The sequence below is a fragment of the Budorcas taxicolor genome, chromosome X (genome assembly GCF_023091745.1).
Source record: "Budorcas taxicolor isolate Tak-1 chromosome X, Takin1.1, whole genome shotgun sequence".
NCBI classification, from domain to species: domain Eukaryota; kingdom Metazoa; phylum Chordata; class Mammalia; order Artiodactyla; family Bovidae; genus Budorcas; species Budorcas taxicolor.
In genome coordinates, this window is record NC_068935.1 from 114081698 (window position 1) to 114100267 (window position 18570).

At 37.7% G+C, this 18570-nt stretch overlaps 1 pseudogene; it reads right to left on the minus strand.

Moving 5' to 3' along the window:
- Positions 1-17079: 17079 nt before the first annotated feature.
- On the minus strand, positions 17080-18518 carry LOC128069627 (poly(A) polymerase alpha-like; annotated as a pseudogene).
- Between the last annotated feature and the right edge of the window lie 52 nt (positions 18519-18570).

Consider the following 18570-nt stretch of genomic DNA (forward strand, 5'->3'; position numbering starts at 1 on the left):
AAACTGTTGTTTGACATATTTGTTCAGTAATTTAGATGTTGAAGTAGGGAGGGTAAATTGCTCATAAGCATAAGCTTAAATATACTTATTATATTTTCTTAAAACACATAATTTTGAAAATATCAACAAGGAACAGATTATCTATTAAAGAAAAAACCTAACAGGTTACAGATAATAATCAAGTATGCATCCTAGTAAAGAAAAATAGTATAACCAAGTTTAAGAAGTGCATGAACAAGTTCCCAGCACACACGACTGAAGAGAAAATTAGCAAACTGTTAGTAATTCAGAAGAAATTATAGATGCAGGATCCATTTGAAGGACAGTTTCTATTTACGTGTAAAATATGAAAAAAGAAGGGGCATGGAAGGTTGTGTGTGTAAGTTTCACATCTATTTAATCACAATGTCAAGAAGAGAGAAGGAAAAGAATGTGGCACAGGCATTACATGAAAATTTAAAGACTGAAAAAAATTCCAGAACAGAATGAAGACATCATTCTATAGCCTTAAGACTGATTAATTTCTCAAGGGACAAATACTGAAATCACAATTAGACACTTCAGAGTAGAAACACAGAACTATAAAGACAAAGGGGAAATATTAAGAGCAACATATTAAAAGTGAAAGTTGTTCAGTCGTGTCTAACTCTTTGCAACCCCATGGACTATATAGTTCATGGAATTCTCCAGGCCAGAATACTGGAGTGGGTAGCCTTTCCCTTCTCCAGGGGATCTTCCCAACCTGGGATTGAACCCAGGTCTCCTGCATTACAGGTGAATTCTTTACGAGCTGAGCCACAGGGACGCCCCAACATATTAAAGGACCATCAAATACATAACAGAATGACTTCTATAGAGAAAACAGAGACAAGAAAATATTTTCAGTATTAAGAGAAAATAACTGCTAAATCTATTATAGAATTATATCCAGAGAAAATAACTTTTAAGAATGAGGGTTAAATAAAGGGATTTTCAAACCAAAACAATAAAACAAATAAATAAATACACACAGGAGAGTTTATCAACAGCAGATCCTAATTTCCTAGATAGATTCTAAGAAAATTACTTCAAAGCATAGAAATGTAACCATAGACATAAGTTCTAAGATATAAAAATAATGAAAACTTCAAAAAGTGGTAAATGTGTGATTAAATAATAAATGGTGACTAAATAAACACATAATAAATAACTATGTCTGTGTCTCATATAAATACAAATTAATACTAAAATACAGGCAAATAATATGTTAGGAAGAGTATTAGTGTAACTGAGTTGTTTTATACTACTCAAATTTTCTAGAAGGAAGGTAAAAAGCACTGATCTATTTCACAATTTGATGCAGTTGGTATATTACTATCATTTCTAGGGTAACAAATAACAGAACAGAAACACACTGCATAATTCTCAAGTGAGTTAATGAAAAGCAAGGAAAAAATAAAGATATCAACACACATTCCCAAAAGATAATGAGAGAGAAACAAATGAAAAATAGGTGGGAAAGATATAAGGTACAAAAAAGATAGGTATATCCAATCCCATCTACCAAAATTTACATTGAATTAGATATACTAGCTGCACTACTTAAAAAGACAAAGATTGTCAGACAAGAAAAATAACAACTCAATTATATGATTTTTAAAATAATTCATCTAAACAAGTTTTTGAAAGGCTGAAAATAAAATAATAAAAAATAAATTAGCATGCAAATACCAAATTCAAGAAACCCTATTATCTGTATTAATATTGCATGAAAGACTTTTAAAGTAAAGTCACATTCCATTAAGGGCCACATCTTTATAATAAAAGAAGTATTCATGACAAAATTATAAAAATAATTTTGGATATACTTAATAATATAGATTCAAAACATATAAAGCAAAAATCAACAGGCGAGAGAAAATAAGCAAGAATACAATCACACTGAAAATTTTTTAAATGTATTTGACAAAAAATCATAAAGAGAAAAACACCAAGAACATAGACAATTATGAATAACAGATTTCAACTAATAGAAATATATAGCACTTATACTCAATAGCTGCAGAGCATTCATTCTTTGCACACACAAATAAAAAACAGTTTTGAAAAACTGACCATTTTGTCCCCTAATTTTTTTCATCAGTTTTAAAGGTTCGACACCACACAAGACATGCAATTAAACAAGAGATCTTTAAAAACAGTTACTGCAACAAAACCAAAATATTCCCATATGTTCTAAATTTACTAATCCAAGAAGAAAACTATAACAGAATTTAAAACATATTTTGAGGTAACAATAATTAACAGTTTAAACCAAGCCAGGCAAGATGAACTGAAGATGGGAAAGATATAATTTTAAATGTGTGTGTTATAAAAGATTATTAATGAATGAGACATATATAAGAAGAATTTAGAGAAGAGCAAAATGAACTCAAAGAAAACATGAAAAAAAGAGGAAAAGAAAGGAAAATGATGGAACAGAAAACACACATAAAAGACAGTATCAATGAAATTTAAGTTTGGTTCTTTTTTTAATATAAATTTATTTATTTTAATTGGAGGCTAATTACTTTACAATATTGTATTGGTTTTGCCATACATCAACATGAATCTGCCACAGGTATACATGTGTTCCCCATCCTGAACCCCCTTCCCACCTCCCTCCCCATCCCATCCCTATAGGTCATCCCAGTGCACCAGCCCCGAGCATCCTGTATCATGCATTGAACCTGGACTGGTGATTCGTTTCACATATGGTATTATACATGTTTCAATGCCATTCTCCCAAATCATCCCACCCTTGCCCTCTCCCACACAGTCAAAAGACTGTTCTATACATCTGTGTCTCTTTTGCTATCTCGCATACAGGGTTATCATTACCATCTTTCTAAATTCCATATATATGTGTTAGTATACTGTATTGGTGTTTTTCTTTCTGGCTTACTTCACTCTGTATAATAGGCTTCTGTTTCATCCACCTCATTAGAACTGATTGAAATGTATTCTTTTTACTGGCTGAGTAATACTCCATTGTGTATATGTACCACAGCTTTCTTATCCATTTATCTGCTGATGGACATCTAGGTTGGTTCCATGTCCTGGCTATTATAAACAATGCTGTGATGAATATTGGGGTACACATGTCTCTTTCAATTCTGGTTTCCTCAGTGTGTATGCCCAGCAGTGGGATTGCTGGGTCATATAGCAGTTCTATTTCCAGTTTTTTAAGGAATCTCTACACTGTTCTCCATAGTGGCTGTACTAGTTTGCATTCCAACAGTGTAAGAGGGTTCCCTTTTCTCCACACCCTCTCCAGCATTTATTGCTTGTAGACTTTTGGATCGCAGCCATTCTGAACATCGTGAGATGGTACCTCATTGTGGTTTTGATTTGCATTTCTCTGATAATGAGTGATGTTGAGCATCTTTGCATGTGTTTGTTAGCCATCTGTATGTCTTCTTTGGAGAAATGTCTGTTTAGTTCTTTGGCCCATTTTTTGATTGGATCATTTATTTTTCTTGAATTGAGCTGCAGGAGTTGCTTGTATATTTTTGAGATTAGGTGTTTATCAGTTGCTTCATTTGTTATTATTTTCTCCCATTCTGAAGGCTGTCTTTTCACCTTGCTTATAGTTTCCTTTGTTGTGCAGAAGCTTTAAATTTTAATATACAATGGAGAAAAGATAATCTCTTTAACAAGTGGTGCTGGGGAAACTGGTCAACTACTTGTAAAAGAATGAAACTAGAACACTTTCTAACACCATACACAAAAATCAACTCAAAATGGATTAAAGACCTAAACGTAAGACCAGAAACTATAAAACTCCTAGAGGAGAACATAGGCAAAACACTCTCCGACATAAATCACAGCAGGATCCTCTATGACCCACCTCCCAGAGTAATGGAAATAAAAGCAAAAATAAAGTTTGGTTCTTAAACTGACAAAGCTCTGGAAAGCTTGACCAAGGAAACAAGAGATCAGGCAAAAGTAAACAATATCTATCCAAATCACATATTATCCCTTCAAGATAAAGGCAAAGTATTAACAATATGTAAGAAAACAACTGTTTTTTTTTTGAGGGAAAAAAAAACATGGTATGGAGAGATTATGATAATGAATATTTGGAAAATTTTCCTTTGTACATGTGGGGGGGGGTTGCTTACAATTATGTTACCTATAAAAATATTCATATCTCCATGCTTTAAAAATTTTCAGCAGAAATATGACTATTCTGTAGATAGAATTTAAGACAGTATTATGGTCAATAAGTGGAAACCAATATTTTGATTTTACAAGCACAACCAATGATCTCATTTGGGTTTCAACAACTTTGTGAAATATATTTTTCTGTTCAGTACATGGCAATGCCATCTCCCCCTTCCTCTCCATTATGACAACCAAAAATGTTCCCTGATAGTTCCCAAGGGACAAAACCACCCCTAGCTGAGAACCACCAAACTATAATAATGTTGATTTCAGCACTGTTTCTAAAAATTAAAAATAATATAAACATTCCTCAATAGAAATGGATTAACAAATTATTACAAATTCACAAAGTGGCAGACCATTCAGTCTTTAAAAAATAATTTACAGAGAATATGCAGTGATGAGGAAGACATTTCCCATATAATGTTACGTAACATTATTTTGTATAATGTGTGTGTATATACTGAAAAACAAAACTTCATAGGCAAATGTAAACAGTACTCTCTTTAGGTGGTGAAGTCAAAACGATATTTTTTTTGCTTTGTCTATATTTTAAAAAATTCTGCAGGAACAGAGCACTGCTTTTATAGTAAAAATACAAACAACATTTTGTTATTGCCTTTTAAAACCATAACTTGAAAGGTAATTTCCCAAAAATATGACCAGAGAAAGAGCTGCTTTGATGTAGGATATCAATTTGCAGTTTCAATCAAATCATATTAACAAGATAGCTGCTCACAATATCTAATCATCAGTTCAGTTCAGTCCCTCAGTCATGTCTGAATCTTTGTGACACCATGGACTGCAGCACGCCAGGCCTCCCTGTCCATCACCAACTCCTGGAGTTTACTCAGACTCATATCCATTGAATCAGTGATGCCATCCAACCATCTTATCCCCTGTTGTCTCCTTCTCCTCCCACCTTCAATCTTTCCCAGCATCAGGGTCTTTTCAAATGAGTTAGTTCTTCATATCAGGTGGCCAAAGTATTGGAGTTTCAGCTTCAGCATCAGTCCTTCCAATGAATATTCAGGACTGATTTCCTTTAGGATGGACTGGTTGGATCTCCTTGCAGTCCAAGGGACTCTCAAGAGTCTTCTCCAACACCACAATTCAAAAGCATCAATTCTCCAGTGCTCAGCTTTCTTTATAGTCCATCTCTCACATCCACACATGACTACTGGAAAAACCCTAGCTTTGACTAGACGGACTATTGTAGGCAAGTTAATGTCTCTGCTTTTTAATATGCTGTCTAAGTCAGTCATAACTTTTCTTCCAAGGAGCAAGTGTCTTTTAATTTCATGGCTGCAGTCACCATCTGCAGTGATTTTGGACAAAATGTGGTCCACTGGAGAAGGGAATGGCAAACCACTTCAGAATTCTTGCCTTGAGAACCCTATGAACAGTATCTAACCATAAACTGCCCTTAACTGGAGATGATACTCTGGAAGGTATGAATTTTTAGTGAACCACATCAGGTTACACAGGTTGCCTGCCTCCCTGCTTTCCTGACTTCCTGCCCATGTTCCTTCCTTCTTTCCTTCCTTTTTTAAAAGAAAAAAACTGTCTAATGCCTGCTTGTTTCTTTTACATTTTCTTGTTGTTTCTGAAAAATGTAAAGCATAAGAGTCTCATTCACTGGGGTTTTGTTCTAACAACAGCTAGAAGTGGAAAGGTGAGCAAACTGAGAACTTAAAAAAATTATCAGTAGGTCTATTTTCCCTTGAACCTGAACACCTGTGAAGAGTCCATACTTATACCTAGAACAAGACCAAACCTAACATGGGATATAAATCAGATAATATCCTAGCTAATTTGCATTTACAGCAAAATTGCTTCCTTGGTTGAAATTCTAGTTTTTCCCTGCCTTTCAGACATTTTGTAAATATAAATTCATATATTTTCTTTTCTACATTTTGCAACCAGGGGTTCCCCTAGTGGCTCAGTAGTAAAGAATCCGCCTGCCAACGCAGGAAACATGGGTCCAGTCCCTGATTGGGGAAGATCCCACATGCCTCAGAGCAACTAAGCTCTTGCGTCACAACTACCGAGCCAGTGGTCTAGAGCCTGGGAGTCGCAACTACTGAAAACCTCATGCCCTGGAGCCCAAGTTCTGCAACAAGAGAAGCCACTGCAAAGAGAAGCCCCCACACTGCAACTAGAGAGTAGCCCCTGCTCTCTTCAACTAGAGAAGGCCAGAGCAGCAATGAAGACACAGCACAGTCATAGAAAAATAAACAAATAATTTTAAAAAATAAATGCATTTTGCAGCCAGATCATAAGAGCAGAATCCATTATTCACTCTTGACTGTATTTAGCAATGACTGGATCCGTGTTTCTTTCAAAGGCTCACAATCACTGCTAACTGCATTCTAAGAGCCCTGGTGGGTCTCTTTTAATCATCATGATTTCTCAGGTGACCATCTTCTGAGCCTTTATTTGCCATAACTTCCTCGAAGTTTGCTTAAATAGCACCAGTTCTAACAGCCCTTCAAGATGACTATGGGCTATTTAATTACAAATTGAAAATTTGAGCCTGTTAGCATGAAGTAAAGAGCAACAATTCTCTCACCTGTATCTCCAAGGGACACACAAATCTTTAAATGTTGTGTGAGAGGCCACCACATAAATACAATATATACTGCTTCGAAAGTCACAGCCACCCCCAAAGACACTTAAATCAGACTGCACTAACATCTAGTTTTCTATAAATCAAAACTTTGGACACTATGTTTAAAGGACCATTTGCCTTTTAAAAGGAAAACCTTAATGAAAGAAAAAATAGAGTGATTTTAAAAATTGTGGGCTTCATGCAGAAACACTCCACTGATAACATCCTCATATGTTTATTCTTATGGCATATCTTTTCAGCCTAGGATATGCTAACCTATTTGGGATACTTTGTAAATCTCTTTCCTTTGGAGCAGTAGCGAGATGACTCTTGATATTTAGCAAAAGGCAATAGATCGGGGATTGAAATGGGGTAGACTTACTTTACGTTTATCAGCAATGTGCAAACTTACTTCATTGCTGAAATATCGTCACTGTCTACCATAACAAGCTTCCCTCATCTTCAAACTGATCATTTAACAAAGTAAAAAAAAAAGAAACAACCAAACTTTTGCCCATGATAGACTCAGACTATGTGGTGTGATTAAAACTAAAATTTACTGCAACAGACTTGATTTTATTTTCTTCCTACTTTTTTTAAAAGTGGCCTGCCTCTGCTGCTGCTGCTAAGTTACTTCAGTCGTGTCCGACTTTGTGCGACCCCATAGATGGCAGCCCACCAGGCTCCGCCGTCCCTGGGATTCTCCAAGCAAGAACACGAGTGGGTTGCCATTTCCTTCTCCAATGCATGAAAGTGAAAAGTGAAAGTGAAGTCACTGAGTCATGTCCAACTCTCAGTGACCCCATGGACTGCAGCCTACCAGGCTCCTCTGTCCATGGGATTTTCCAGGCAAGAGTACTGGAGTGGGGTGCCATTGCCTTCTCCGGGCCTACCTCTAATGCCTATTAAAAAGTTATAAACTAATCACTTAAATACTTTTTCTATATTTCACCTTCACCTTCGAGAAGCTACCAGGAAAATCTGTAGCTCCATAGTTATCTTGGTTGTTAATGAGCAGTAACTTGGACACTCTCCTTAGCACAGCACATTTTGATAGTGCTTGAGATGGTGGTGGTGAGTTATAGAACCCATGAGTAATGAGGAGAAGAAGGTCCCCACTTTGACAGTGTTGTTACAGACAGAGACATCTAAGGAGTGACAATAGAAAGGCACATGGCAGCTCTGGAGCTATTTCTTGAACTAGTATAAAACCACGGAACGAATATGCTAGAAGACTGTTCAGCTTCTTGCTCCATTTTTCTTTTCCATGGTTCATTTTATTTTCACAGTATAAGAGAGTTGGGGGACTGAAGACAAAAGGAAAAATGATTGGGAGGCAATGGCATCATAGGTAACAGTGTGTACATTGCTCTCTTTGAATGCACTTCTTGCAGGTGGATGGCTTATTAAACTGATTTCCAAAATTAATTGTGCACACATCATCTGGAGATCTTGGTAAAATGTACATTCTGATGATATGAGTCTGGAGTGGGGCCTGAGATTTGCATTCCTAGTAAGCGCCCAAGTGCTGCTGCTTCCCTGGGATTGCCCTTCAAATAGCAAAGCTATAAAGGACTTCAACCCATTAGAGTCTGAATCTTGTGTGTGTGTAGTCACTCAGTCTTATCTGACTCTTTGTGACCCCAAGGACTGTAACCATGCCAGGCTCCTCTGTCCATGGGATTTTCCAGCAAGAATACTGGAGTGGGTTGCCATTCTCTTCTCCAGAGGATCTTCCCAATCCAGGGGTCAAACCTGGGTCTCCCACATTGGAGGCAGATTCTTTATCACTGAGCCACCAGGAAAGCCCCAGAGTTTGAATCCTATCTAATGTCAAACCATTCAGTATAGCATCTGCCCCCCTTATACTGAAAACAAAAAAAAAAAACAAAATCATAGGCTGAATAAGTCCCAAATCAAGGCACATTTAACAAATATGCTCTCACCTTTCATTTACAACTCATTTAATCGTAGTAAACACTTCCAGGGCTAGGGAATATCACCCCCCATTTCCTGGGAGAGGAGAATGAGGAACAGAAGTGTTAAGGAGTCTGCGCAAAGTCACATGCCTGTAAAGTGATGGAACATTTTGTACTGAGGTTTCATGTGTTCTTATCCAGCTGCTTTGTACAGCGTTTTATATGAGTACAAAGGCTTTCATACTTATGAACTCGTTTGATCCTCATGATATATGCCCTGTGATAAAAGTATGATAGACCTTATTATCCTTATTTTGTCGATGGGGAAAGTAAGGCAGGGAAGATTAAACAGCATGGCAAGGTCCCACGGCTAATTAGCAACAGAACTAGAGCTGTCACTGAGTCCTTCTGATCCCCTGTCCTCTTTTCTCTTTTATCATTATCATGCTACTCAAGAGTAATCAATTTGTAAACTAGAAGGAAACAACAACAACGACTAGGAATATGCTTCAGAAATTTCCAATAGGAAAAAATTAGCATTATTTAAGAACTAAACCTATTAAAATAACTTTGAAGTAGGGGATATGAGCATTCAGCTTTCATTTCACTTTCAAAGCTCTCAAGACATACGTTTCCAATGTTTCCTAAATCTATGGTGACATCCCAGGTGGGAGGGTAATGAGGGGGTACAGATCACACCCTTTAGAGATTAAACCTAAATCATTTTTGTGATTACCTTATTTTCACTCTCATACTTTATATTAAAATATGAATTACTTTTCTTGATTTTACAGGTCTATCCTGGGTGGCTGGAAGTAAAACTCTTTTCAGGGGAATGAAGAGCTTTTTTTCTCTTAACAAAAATAATATTCATTTTATTCCACAGATATTTTAATTTCTGTATCTTCAATCTTTCTCTCAACTGCTTCTTTTCTAGCAGTACTTAAACCTAAGTATCTTCCTCCCATGGGCTTAGTGGTAGAGAATCTGCTTGCCAATGTGGAGACACAGATTCAATCCTGGGTCAGGAAGATCCCCTGGAGGAGGGCATGGCAACTCACTCCAGTATTCTTGCCTGGGAAACCCCATGGACAGAGGAGCCTGGTGGGCTACAGTTCATGGGGTTGAAACAAGTTGGACACGACCTAGTGACTAAACAATAACAACAATCTTCCCATTATTTAAAATAAAATACTCCTTTTAACCTACATGTTATTACATATACCACTCTACTTCTTTCCTTTTCTCCAGAGACAAGCATGTTTAAAGATCTGTCTATACACTCTTATCTCTGCTTCTCTGTTATACTCCTCAGCCCACTATAGTTCCAATTCAGCCCTCATCACTCTATTGAAAGCACTAAAAATTACCCACATATTAGTTAACTCCATCATTGGAAGGACTGATGCTGAAGCTGAAGCTCTAATACTTTGGCCACGTGATGCGAAGAGCCGACTCATTTGAAAAGATCCTGATGCTGGGAAAGATTGAGGGCAGGAGGAGAAGCGGATGACAGAGGATGAGATGGTTGGATGGCATCACTGACTCAATGGACATGGGTTTGGCTGGACTCCGGGAGTTGGTAATGGACAGGGAGGCCTGGTGTGCTGCAGTCCATGGGGTTGCAAAGAGTTGCACACGACTGAGTGACTGAACAACAACAATAGGTCCGCTTGACTTTCCAGGAGGATTTGATGGTTTTATGGCTCCCTTTCTTTCTTTCTTTCTTTTTTTTTTTTTTTTAATGCTCTCCTCCCACCCCTGCCCCTAGCTTGTGAAGCCAAGGCTTGTAAAGCTCAGTTTCTTCTAACTTTCATGCTTATTTTTTCTCAGCTTCCATTGTAGATCCCTTTTTCTATGTCTGGTCCTCATTAATTTGACAGATATTTATTGAGCCACACTCTGTTCTTTGTATTATACTAGGTGCTGGGAATAAAATTGTAATTAAAACATATGTTGTCTCTACTCTCCTGGAATTTATATTCTAACAGGGAAAGGCCCAATAAGTCAAGAAGTCAAGGATCACTTCTCCAAGAGAATGATGATTTAACTGAAATCTAAAGGGCTACCCAGGTGGCACAGTGGTAAAGAATTTGCAAGCCAATTCAGGAGATGCAGGAACTGAGGGTTTGATCCCTGGGTCAGGAAGATCCCCTGAAGTAGTAAATGGCAACCCACTCAAGTATTCTTGCCTCTGTGGGGTCACAAAGAATTGGATGTGACTGAATACAAGCACGAAAGAGTGAAAAGGAATTGATCAGGCAATGAAAAAAGGAAAGAACATTTTATGCACAGGGAATGTATGCAGAAACACTTTGCATCATGAGGAGCAAGTGTGATAGGTTTAGGCTGGAAAGGTTGGTAGAAACATGTGAAGGATTTGCTTTCTTCTGTAGCAAGCACTGAAATGTGGTAGAGGGAAGTGATCAGATCTGCATTTCTGATAGACGTGGAAGATCACTCTGGCTATAATATAGTGGAAACTGGAGGAGGTAATAGTGGATCTGGGCAGATCTCTGAGAGGCAACTGCAGTGATCCAGCCTATAGATGATGATTGTTTCATGTAGGGTGATGGCAGAAGTTTGAGAGGACAAAGTGTTGGATTAGATAAGAGAAATGAGAAAGACTGCAAAAGTAGCTCTTGGGATAAAATATCATTGAATTATTTGTGTGGGGGTAGATTAGGGGGTTCTAAACAGTTTTGGAGACAAATGGTAGTGCAGGAAAATGGACACCATTTCCATTTCAAGGAAAAAGGACAAAGAATGGTAAATTTGTAGGTTTCGAGACAGGAAGGTATCCCCATCCCAAAATTTTTGTGTTTGACATGAAGAGAGAGGTAAATTTAACTCTTGACATTGAAGAAGATCACAGTGAGGTGGTAAGTTTAGTAAAGTATAAAAAGTTGGAAATTACATTTGAAAATAAGGATGGACAGACTTTGGAAAATTCCTGGCCAGGGCTTCTTTGTTGGCTCAGTGGTAAAGAATCCGCCTGCCAATGCAGGAGACACAGATTAGATTTCTGATCTGGGAAGATCCCACATACTACTGAGCAACTAAGCTCATGAGCTGCAACTGTTGAGCCTGTGCTCTAGAGCCTGGAAGTTTCAACCATTGAGCCCACATGCTGCAACTACTGAAGCCCCTGCGCACTAGAGCCTGTGCTCTGCAACAAGAGAAGCAACTGAAGTGAGAAGCCCGCGCACCAAAACTAGAGAGTAGACCCTGCTCTCTGCAACTAGAGAAAAGCCTGTGTGCAGCAACAAAGACCCAGTGCAACCAAAAATAAAGAAATAAATAAAATTATTCAAAAAAAAAAAAGAAAGAAAAATTCCTGGCCAATGGGTTTCTGACTCCAAAGATGAAAGTAAATTCTTCATCAATGAAAATCCTTGTTGTATAATGCAGAAAACCATCACGCTCTCCATTCTTTTGAAAATTCTAAGTGGATTTTAGGAGAAACACTGGGGTACAGGAAAATACGATAACATTTTTCTTTCTCTGCTCTAATGAGGCCACCATCTAGGGAAGAATGGTACGCACATACCAAACATTAAAATATTTACATTGATTCAGTGGTCTGGAACCATATAAATATTGAGTTGGCCAAAATGTTCATTTGGGTTTTTCTATAACATCTTAGAGAAAAACCTGAATGAACATTTTGGCCAGCCCAACAGAAGTTACAAAATGTTTGCATAAATGAATTTTCCTAGGAAGGCAGTTGAGCACTACCAGAAGTTAAGTAGATGAGATCTGGCAGAAATTCACAAACACCTCCTTAATAATGAAGGGTAAGTTCTGAAGGTGAAGGGGAGCTCTGGGAATGAGTTTTGCTGCTGAGTTCAATAGCAATCAAAATGTAGCTAGTCAAATCCTGAAAGTCATCCCATGAAAAAAGCATGAGGGCCAGGGGTGGGTGTGAACACATCAGTTATTTGGCATAGGGGCAGGGATATTTGCTACAAAAAGTGGAGGGCTCTCATAAATCATCACACACACAGAAGAATCTATTTAGGGACAACATTCCTCACAACTCTTATTTTCTTCTTTTCTCTGGCTGTCAAAGCATTGAAATGTCTGTTATCTACCCTTCCCCTAACATACTACTTAGCTTCTCATTGCAACTAGGGCAATCTACTGGTCTCCAGGGGTCAAAGAGGTGATGTAGGAGGGATCTGCCCACCCGGCTAGAGAACCAATTGGAATTTCATGGAGAGGGATCAATAAAACTCCAACACTGAGTGACGGGAAAGAGACAGCACATGAAAAGATGCAATGGGAGAACAAAATTTTGAAAGCATTAGTTACAGAAAAACAGAAGCAAAGAGAAAGCATATGATATTTGTTCAGACTACTGTTTAAGAAAACATGACTACCCGAAGTAAGAGCTAGGACACAAGCTATGGTAAGAAAGGAAGTGGAAATCAAAAGAATGTTAGATATAAAGCTTAGTAGAGAAATGGAAATTATTTAGTGTATTAAAAACCTGTACTGGAAACAGTAACAAGGAAACTTGACTGCAAAATCATCAAGGTGGAAGAAAATTTGAGTATTTTCCGTTAAGTAGAGAGGAAATGTAGAGAGATTAAAAAAAAATTATGAGAAATTATAAATGTGGAGGCCAGAGAGTAGAGATTCAGCAATGAAGATAATCATATTTTTGAAGAGCATATCAGAAGAAATGGAACAGAAACAGTAACAAAAGATGTAATAAGAGAAAACTTTTCCCATCAAAACAAAGACTTGGAGTTTTAGATAAAAATGAAAGCAAAATAAATGTTTGGAAAATTTCCTAAAATATACGATTGTCACAACTTGGAAAAGAAATAAAAATAATACTGACTGCATTTCATTTTAGGTATTATGTTTTGATCTAGTATGTATTGTTATGTATGAACTGGAGCCAAAGCAAACATTCATTGGTTGGTAACACCTGATGATGAAAATTTCTTCATTTTTAAGTATAAACTTTGATTCCCTGTGTAAACTAAAATGAAAGGGGCAACAACAACTGTAATCTTGCTTATCTCAGCATGATTTATGAATAAGTTAATGAAACAAAAAAGTCCTTCTTTTGGTTGTAAAAGCCTTTTACTATTGTAGTTCAGCTCATATATTTTGGATGAGGCTTTAATCCAGAACTTGACAATGAAGTCATTCTTATTAATCTATCAACCAGCTGAGAAGTTGGCAACAGCAAATAAATAGGGGTTTGAGATGCATAACTAACATAATATGCATCCCTTGGGTACTATATGTATCTAATGGAAGAACATCAAGATATTAAAAAGATTTGCTCAGTAACACAATTAGAGGGAATTAGCCATATGGGTAACTTTCTTCTTTGTCCTCTATTACTAACAAAGAGGCCTTGGATCATTGTTTAAGTGCTTCTGCTCAATTAGGTTAGTCTGTGAAGAGGTTAGAAAATAGTATAAAAATACTTAGCTTCATTACTCTGGTTAAATTAGGAGTCATTTGGGAAAACTGTCTAAGTACACAGATTTTTTCAAAAGACAGGTTCTTGATGTTTTCAGCTTTCATTTGGTTATGTTGTGGTAAAAATCATCCCCTAATTCTCAGTGTCTTATGTCTAATGTTTGCTTTTCACTTATGTTACATTTGGGCTGTGGTGACGCTTACTCCTTGGAAGAAAAGTTATGACCAACCTAGACAGCATATTAAAAAGCAGAGACATTACTTTGCCGACTAAAGTCCATCTAGTCAAGGCTATGGTTTTTCCAGTGGTCATGTATGGATGTGAGAGTTGGACTGTGAAGAAAGCTGAGTGCTGAAGAATTGATGCTTTTGAACTGTGGTGTTGGAGAAGACTGTTGAGAGTCCCTTGGACTGCAAGGAGATCCAACCAGTCCATTCTGAAGGAGATCAGCCCTGGGATTTCTTTGGAAGGAATGATGCTAATGCTGAAACTCCAGTACTTTGGCCACCTCATGTGAAGAGTTGACTCATTGGAAAAGACTCTGATGCTGGGAGGGATTGGGGGCAGGAGGAGAAGGGGATGACCGAGGATGAGATGGCTGGATGGCATCATGGACTCGATGGACGTGAGTCTGAGTGAACTCCGGGAGTTGGTGATGGACAGGGAGGCCTGGTGTGCTGCGATTCATGGGGTCGCGAAGAGTCGGACACGACTGAGCGACTTCACTTTCACTTTTCACTTTCATGCATTGGAGAAGGAAATGGCACCCCACTCCAGTGTTCTTGCCTGGAGAATCCCAGGGACGGGGGAGCCTGGTGGGCTGCCGTCTATGGGGTCGCACAGAGTCGGGCACGACTGATGTGACTTAGCAGCAGCAGCAGTAGGGCTAGGGGTTTTTTAAAATGTTCTCTTTCATTCAATTATGTCTATATCAAATTTTCTTTAAATATTATTTACATTATATTTCTCATTTCAGGGAATTTCTACCATATTCATTTTTTTTTCATGAAATATTCTCTCTTCCCCTTCACACCCTACTTTATTTGGTTATGTTTGTTACAGACTGTGTTAAGGTCCATTAAAATCTATCTTCTTTTTAGTTGTATGCTGACTAAGTGTGAAGGCTATGCAAAGTCTGTGGCTTGAACTCCATCACTTTGTGTATAAATTGTACATACTCAATAAATATAGGTTGAATGTATGAAGATTGCAAAGAACAGGGACTGCATACTGATCATTCTGGTACCAAGTAAACTAAAGAAGCTGATCCTTTGTGGCTAAATTGAGTCAGTTTGAGGAAATGTATCACCCTGAATCCTGGGAAAATGGGTTATCCCTTCATTTATGTTCCCAGAACATCCAGTCCATTCTGCTTTATAAAGATTACCATATTAGTTTTTATGACTGTTTTTCTTGAGTCTGCGACTTATTACCTATCTTATATGTCCTCGTATCTATAGTGTCTAGGGACATTTGCCCTACCATATGTGTTCAGTAAATACTTCTGTTTTGAAACTACTTTACTGAGGTATGATTTACAGACAAAAAGCTGTACCTATTCAATGTAGACGAGTTTGGAGATAACTACCCAGGAGAATCCCATGGACCAAGGAGCCTGGTGGGCTAGAGTCCATAGGGTCACAAAGAGTCAGACATGACTGAAGCAACTTAGCACACGTGCATGCATACATACTTCAAACCATCACCATAACCTATGCCATAAACATGTGAAGTGAAAGTCGCTCAGTCGTGCCTGACTTTTTGAGACCCCCATGGACATACAATCCATGGAATTCTCCAGGCCAGAATACTGGAGTGGGTAGCCTTTCCCTTCTCTAGGGGATCTTCCCAACCCAGGGATTGAACCCAGGTCTCCCACATTGCAGGTGGATTCTTTACCAGCTGAGCCACAAGGGAAGCCCAAGAATACTGGAGTGGGTAGCCTATCCCTTCTCCAGAGGATCTTACCAACCCAGGAATTGAACTGGGGTCTCTTGCATTGCAGGCAGATTCTTTACCTACTGAGCTATCAGGAAGCCCATCCCATAAACATATCATATGCCAAACCTTCCTTCCACTCACTTAATTTATTATTATTTTTTATTAGTGATAAGAAGATTTAACATAAGATCTACTCTCTCAGTAAATTTTACACTAGATGATGCAGTACTGTTAACTATAAGCTCTATGCTATACAGTAGATGTCTAGGACTTATTCGTCTTGCATAACAGAAACTTTGCACCCTATGGCTAATAAATCCTTATTAATTCCTCCTCCCAGCCCCTGGAAACCATCATTTGACTCTCTGATTCTATGAATTTGACTATTTTAAAGTTCTCATATTAGTGTAGTAGTTAATATATTAATGTAGTATTTGTCCTCCTGTGTCTGCCTTCTTTATTTAGCATAATGTCCTCCAGATTAATTCATGGTGTCACAAGTGGCAGGATTTCCTTCTTTTGAAAGACTATTGAATAATATCCCATTGCATGTATATACCACACTGTCTTTATCCATTTGTCCACTGACAGATACTTAGGTTGCTTCCATGTCTTGGCTGTTATGACTAATGCTTCCATGAACATGTGAGTGCAAGTACCTCATCAAGATCCTAACTTCAATTTCTTGGGATGAATACCTAGAAGTGGGATTGCTAGATCATATGGTAAGACCTATTTTTCATATTTTTTTGACCTCTATACTGTTTTTTTGTAGTGGCTCTACCAATTTACATTCCAATCAACAGTGTTTAAGTTTCTCTTTTCTCCACATCCTCACCAACACTTACATGTTTTTTTAATAAGAGTCATCCTAATATACATAAGGTGATATTTCACCACACTAAATGATTTTTATTTTTATTTATTTTTTTTCAGTGTCTATAATCAACTTTATTTTAATATAATCTAAACACATATCATTTAGAAAATACCAAGAAAAATTTATGTACGAGAGCTGATGCTATTGCATTTGAAAAAAGCTGGCAAGTTCCTGCTACGAGCATATCCCAGGAGATACCACTGAGGAAACCTGATATATTGGAGTAGATGTTGTGGCATTTGGCCCAGTTTGATAGCCCTCAGGGTTAACCTGAAGTTGTCAATGTTTGATACTAGATGTAGAACATCTCGTAAAACCACTTCATTGATTTGCAACAAAATCAAAACCCTGCAATCATTAAGACTTCTTATACATATCTAAATTTTTAAGCAGACTGTCATATTTTAAGTCCAAGTTTCCTGGAATAGTCTGCAGTGCTAATCTTGCAAACAAAATATCAATCTCTATCCCATCAAACAGTTTGATAACTGGTACAAATAAATGCCTCTTCAACAGTTCTTAAATCTTTTACTTCTCCCTGTAATTTCAACTTATCATAGAATGAGGTGAAAAAGTCACTTCAATCAACATGTCTTGTTGCAACACACAATGCATCAATATTGGCAGTTTTTTTGTATATACTCCTAATCTGTAAGATCCAGGTGTAAACATTTTCCCATCAGCATGTTCAATTACAGATTGTGGAAGATTCTTGCATTCACTTATTTCTCGTATCCAGTCTTTTACCAGGTTAATTTTCCCAAAATTAAAATCCTGCACTGAAGTTCCTCTTTCTCTTCAAAAACCCCAAAGGGCTTCAGAGTCTCCACTAGTTTTTGTGTAAGCAGGCAGTTAGTCTCCTTGGGGGCTGCTAAGCGGAAGGGAGAGGTAATGCCATAGTGCTTCTGTCACGGGTGTGTTTGCTGCGATCCCTGCTTTGTACTGGAAACAGCTTTGTCTCGGCCCAGTCATACTCCGCCCCCCTCGCCTGCAATAGCAACCCCCCATACTCTGGGCAGGATCCGCTGTTATGGGAAGGAGGGGCCTTGGCTGCCTCAGCCCTGGTCCAACCTCACTCCTGCTCTGGCCTAGATAATTTTATTTTAAAATAAAAGTTTTAAGTTTAAAATTTTCTAGCTGCATTTTTACTAGAGGCACTATAATGTATCATTTAATCCGGAACACTTAAAAAATTACACATAAAATACACATAAAATATAGACATCTTAAGTGCATAGGTTGTGAATATTTACATATGGATGGGTGCATCTAAGTAACTGACACCCAGATGAAGGTAAGCTCATCTAATTACGCTGAGACAAGAGGCATAATCAGGACTGATTGCTTCCCTGTGAATAGATTCTTTGGGGCAAGAATATTGTCAGTGATACATTGTATCACGTCAGGAAACACATTTCTGTTTGTACCATGCCTGGTGATGATAAGGTTGAGTATCTGGTTAAGGTGTACATGACCAAATTTCAACTGTTGCCTATAAGATCCATCTTGTCCAATGTAGAGATTTACTTGAGGCATTTTCAAGCAAATTAATTCCATTCAGTGACTTAGTATTTTTAAAATGTCCCAA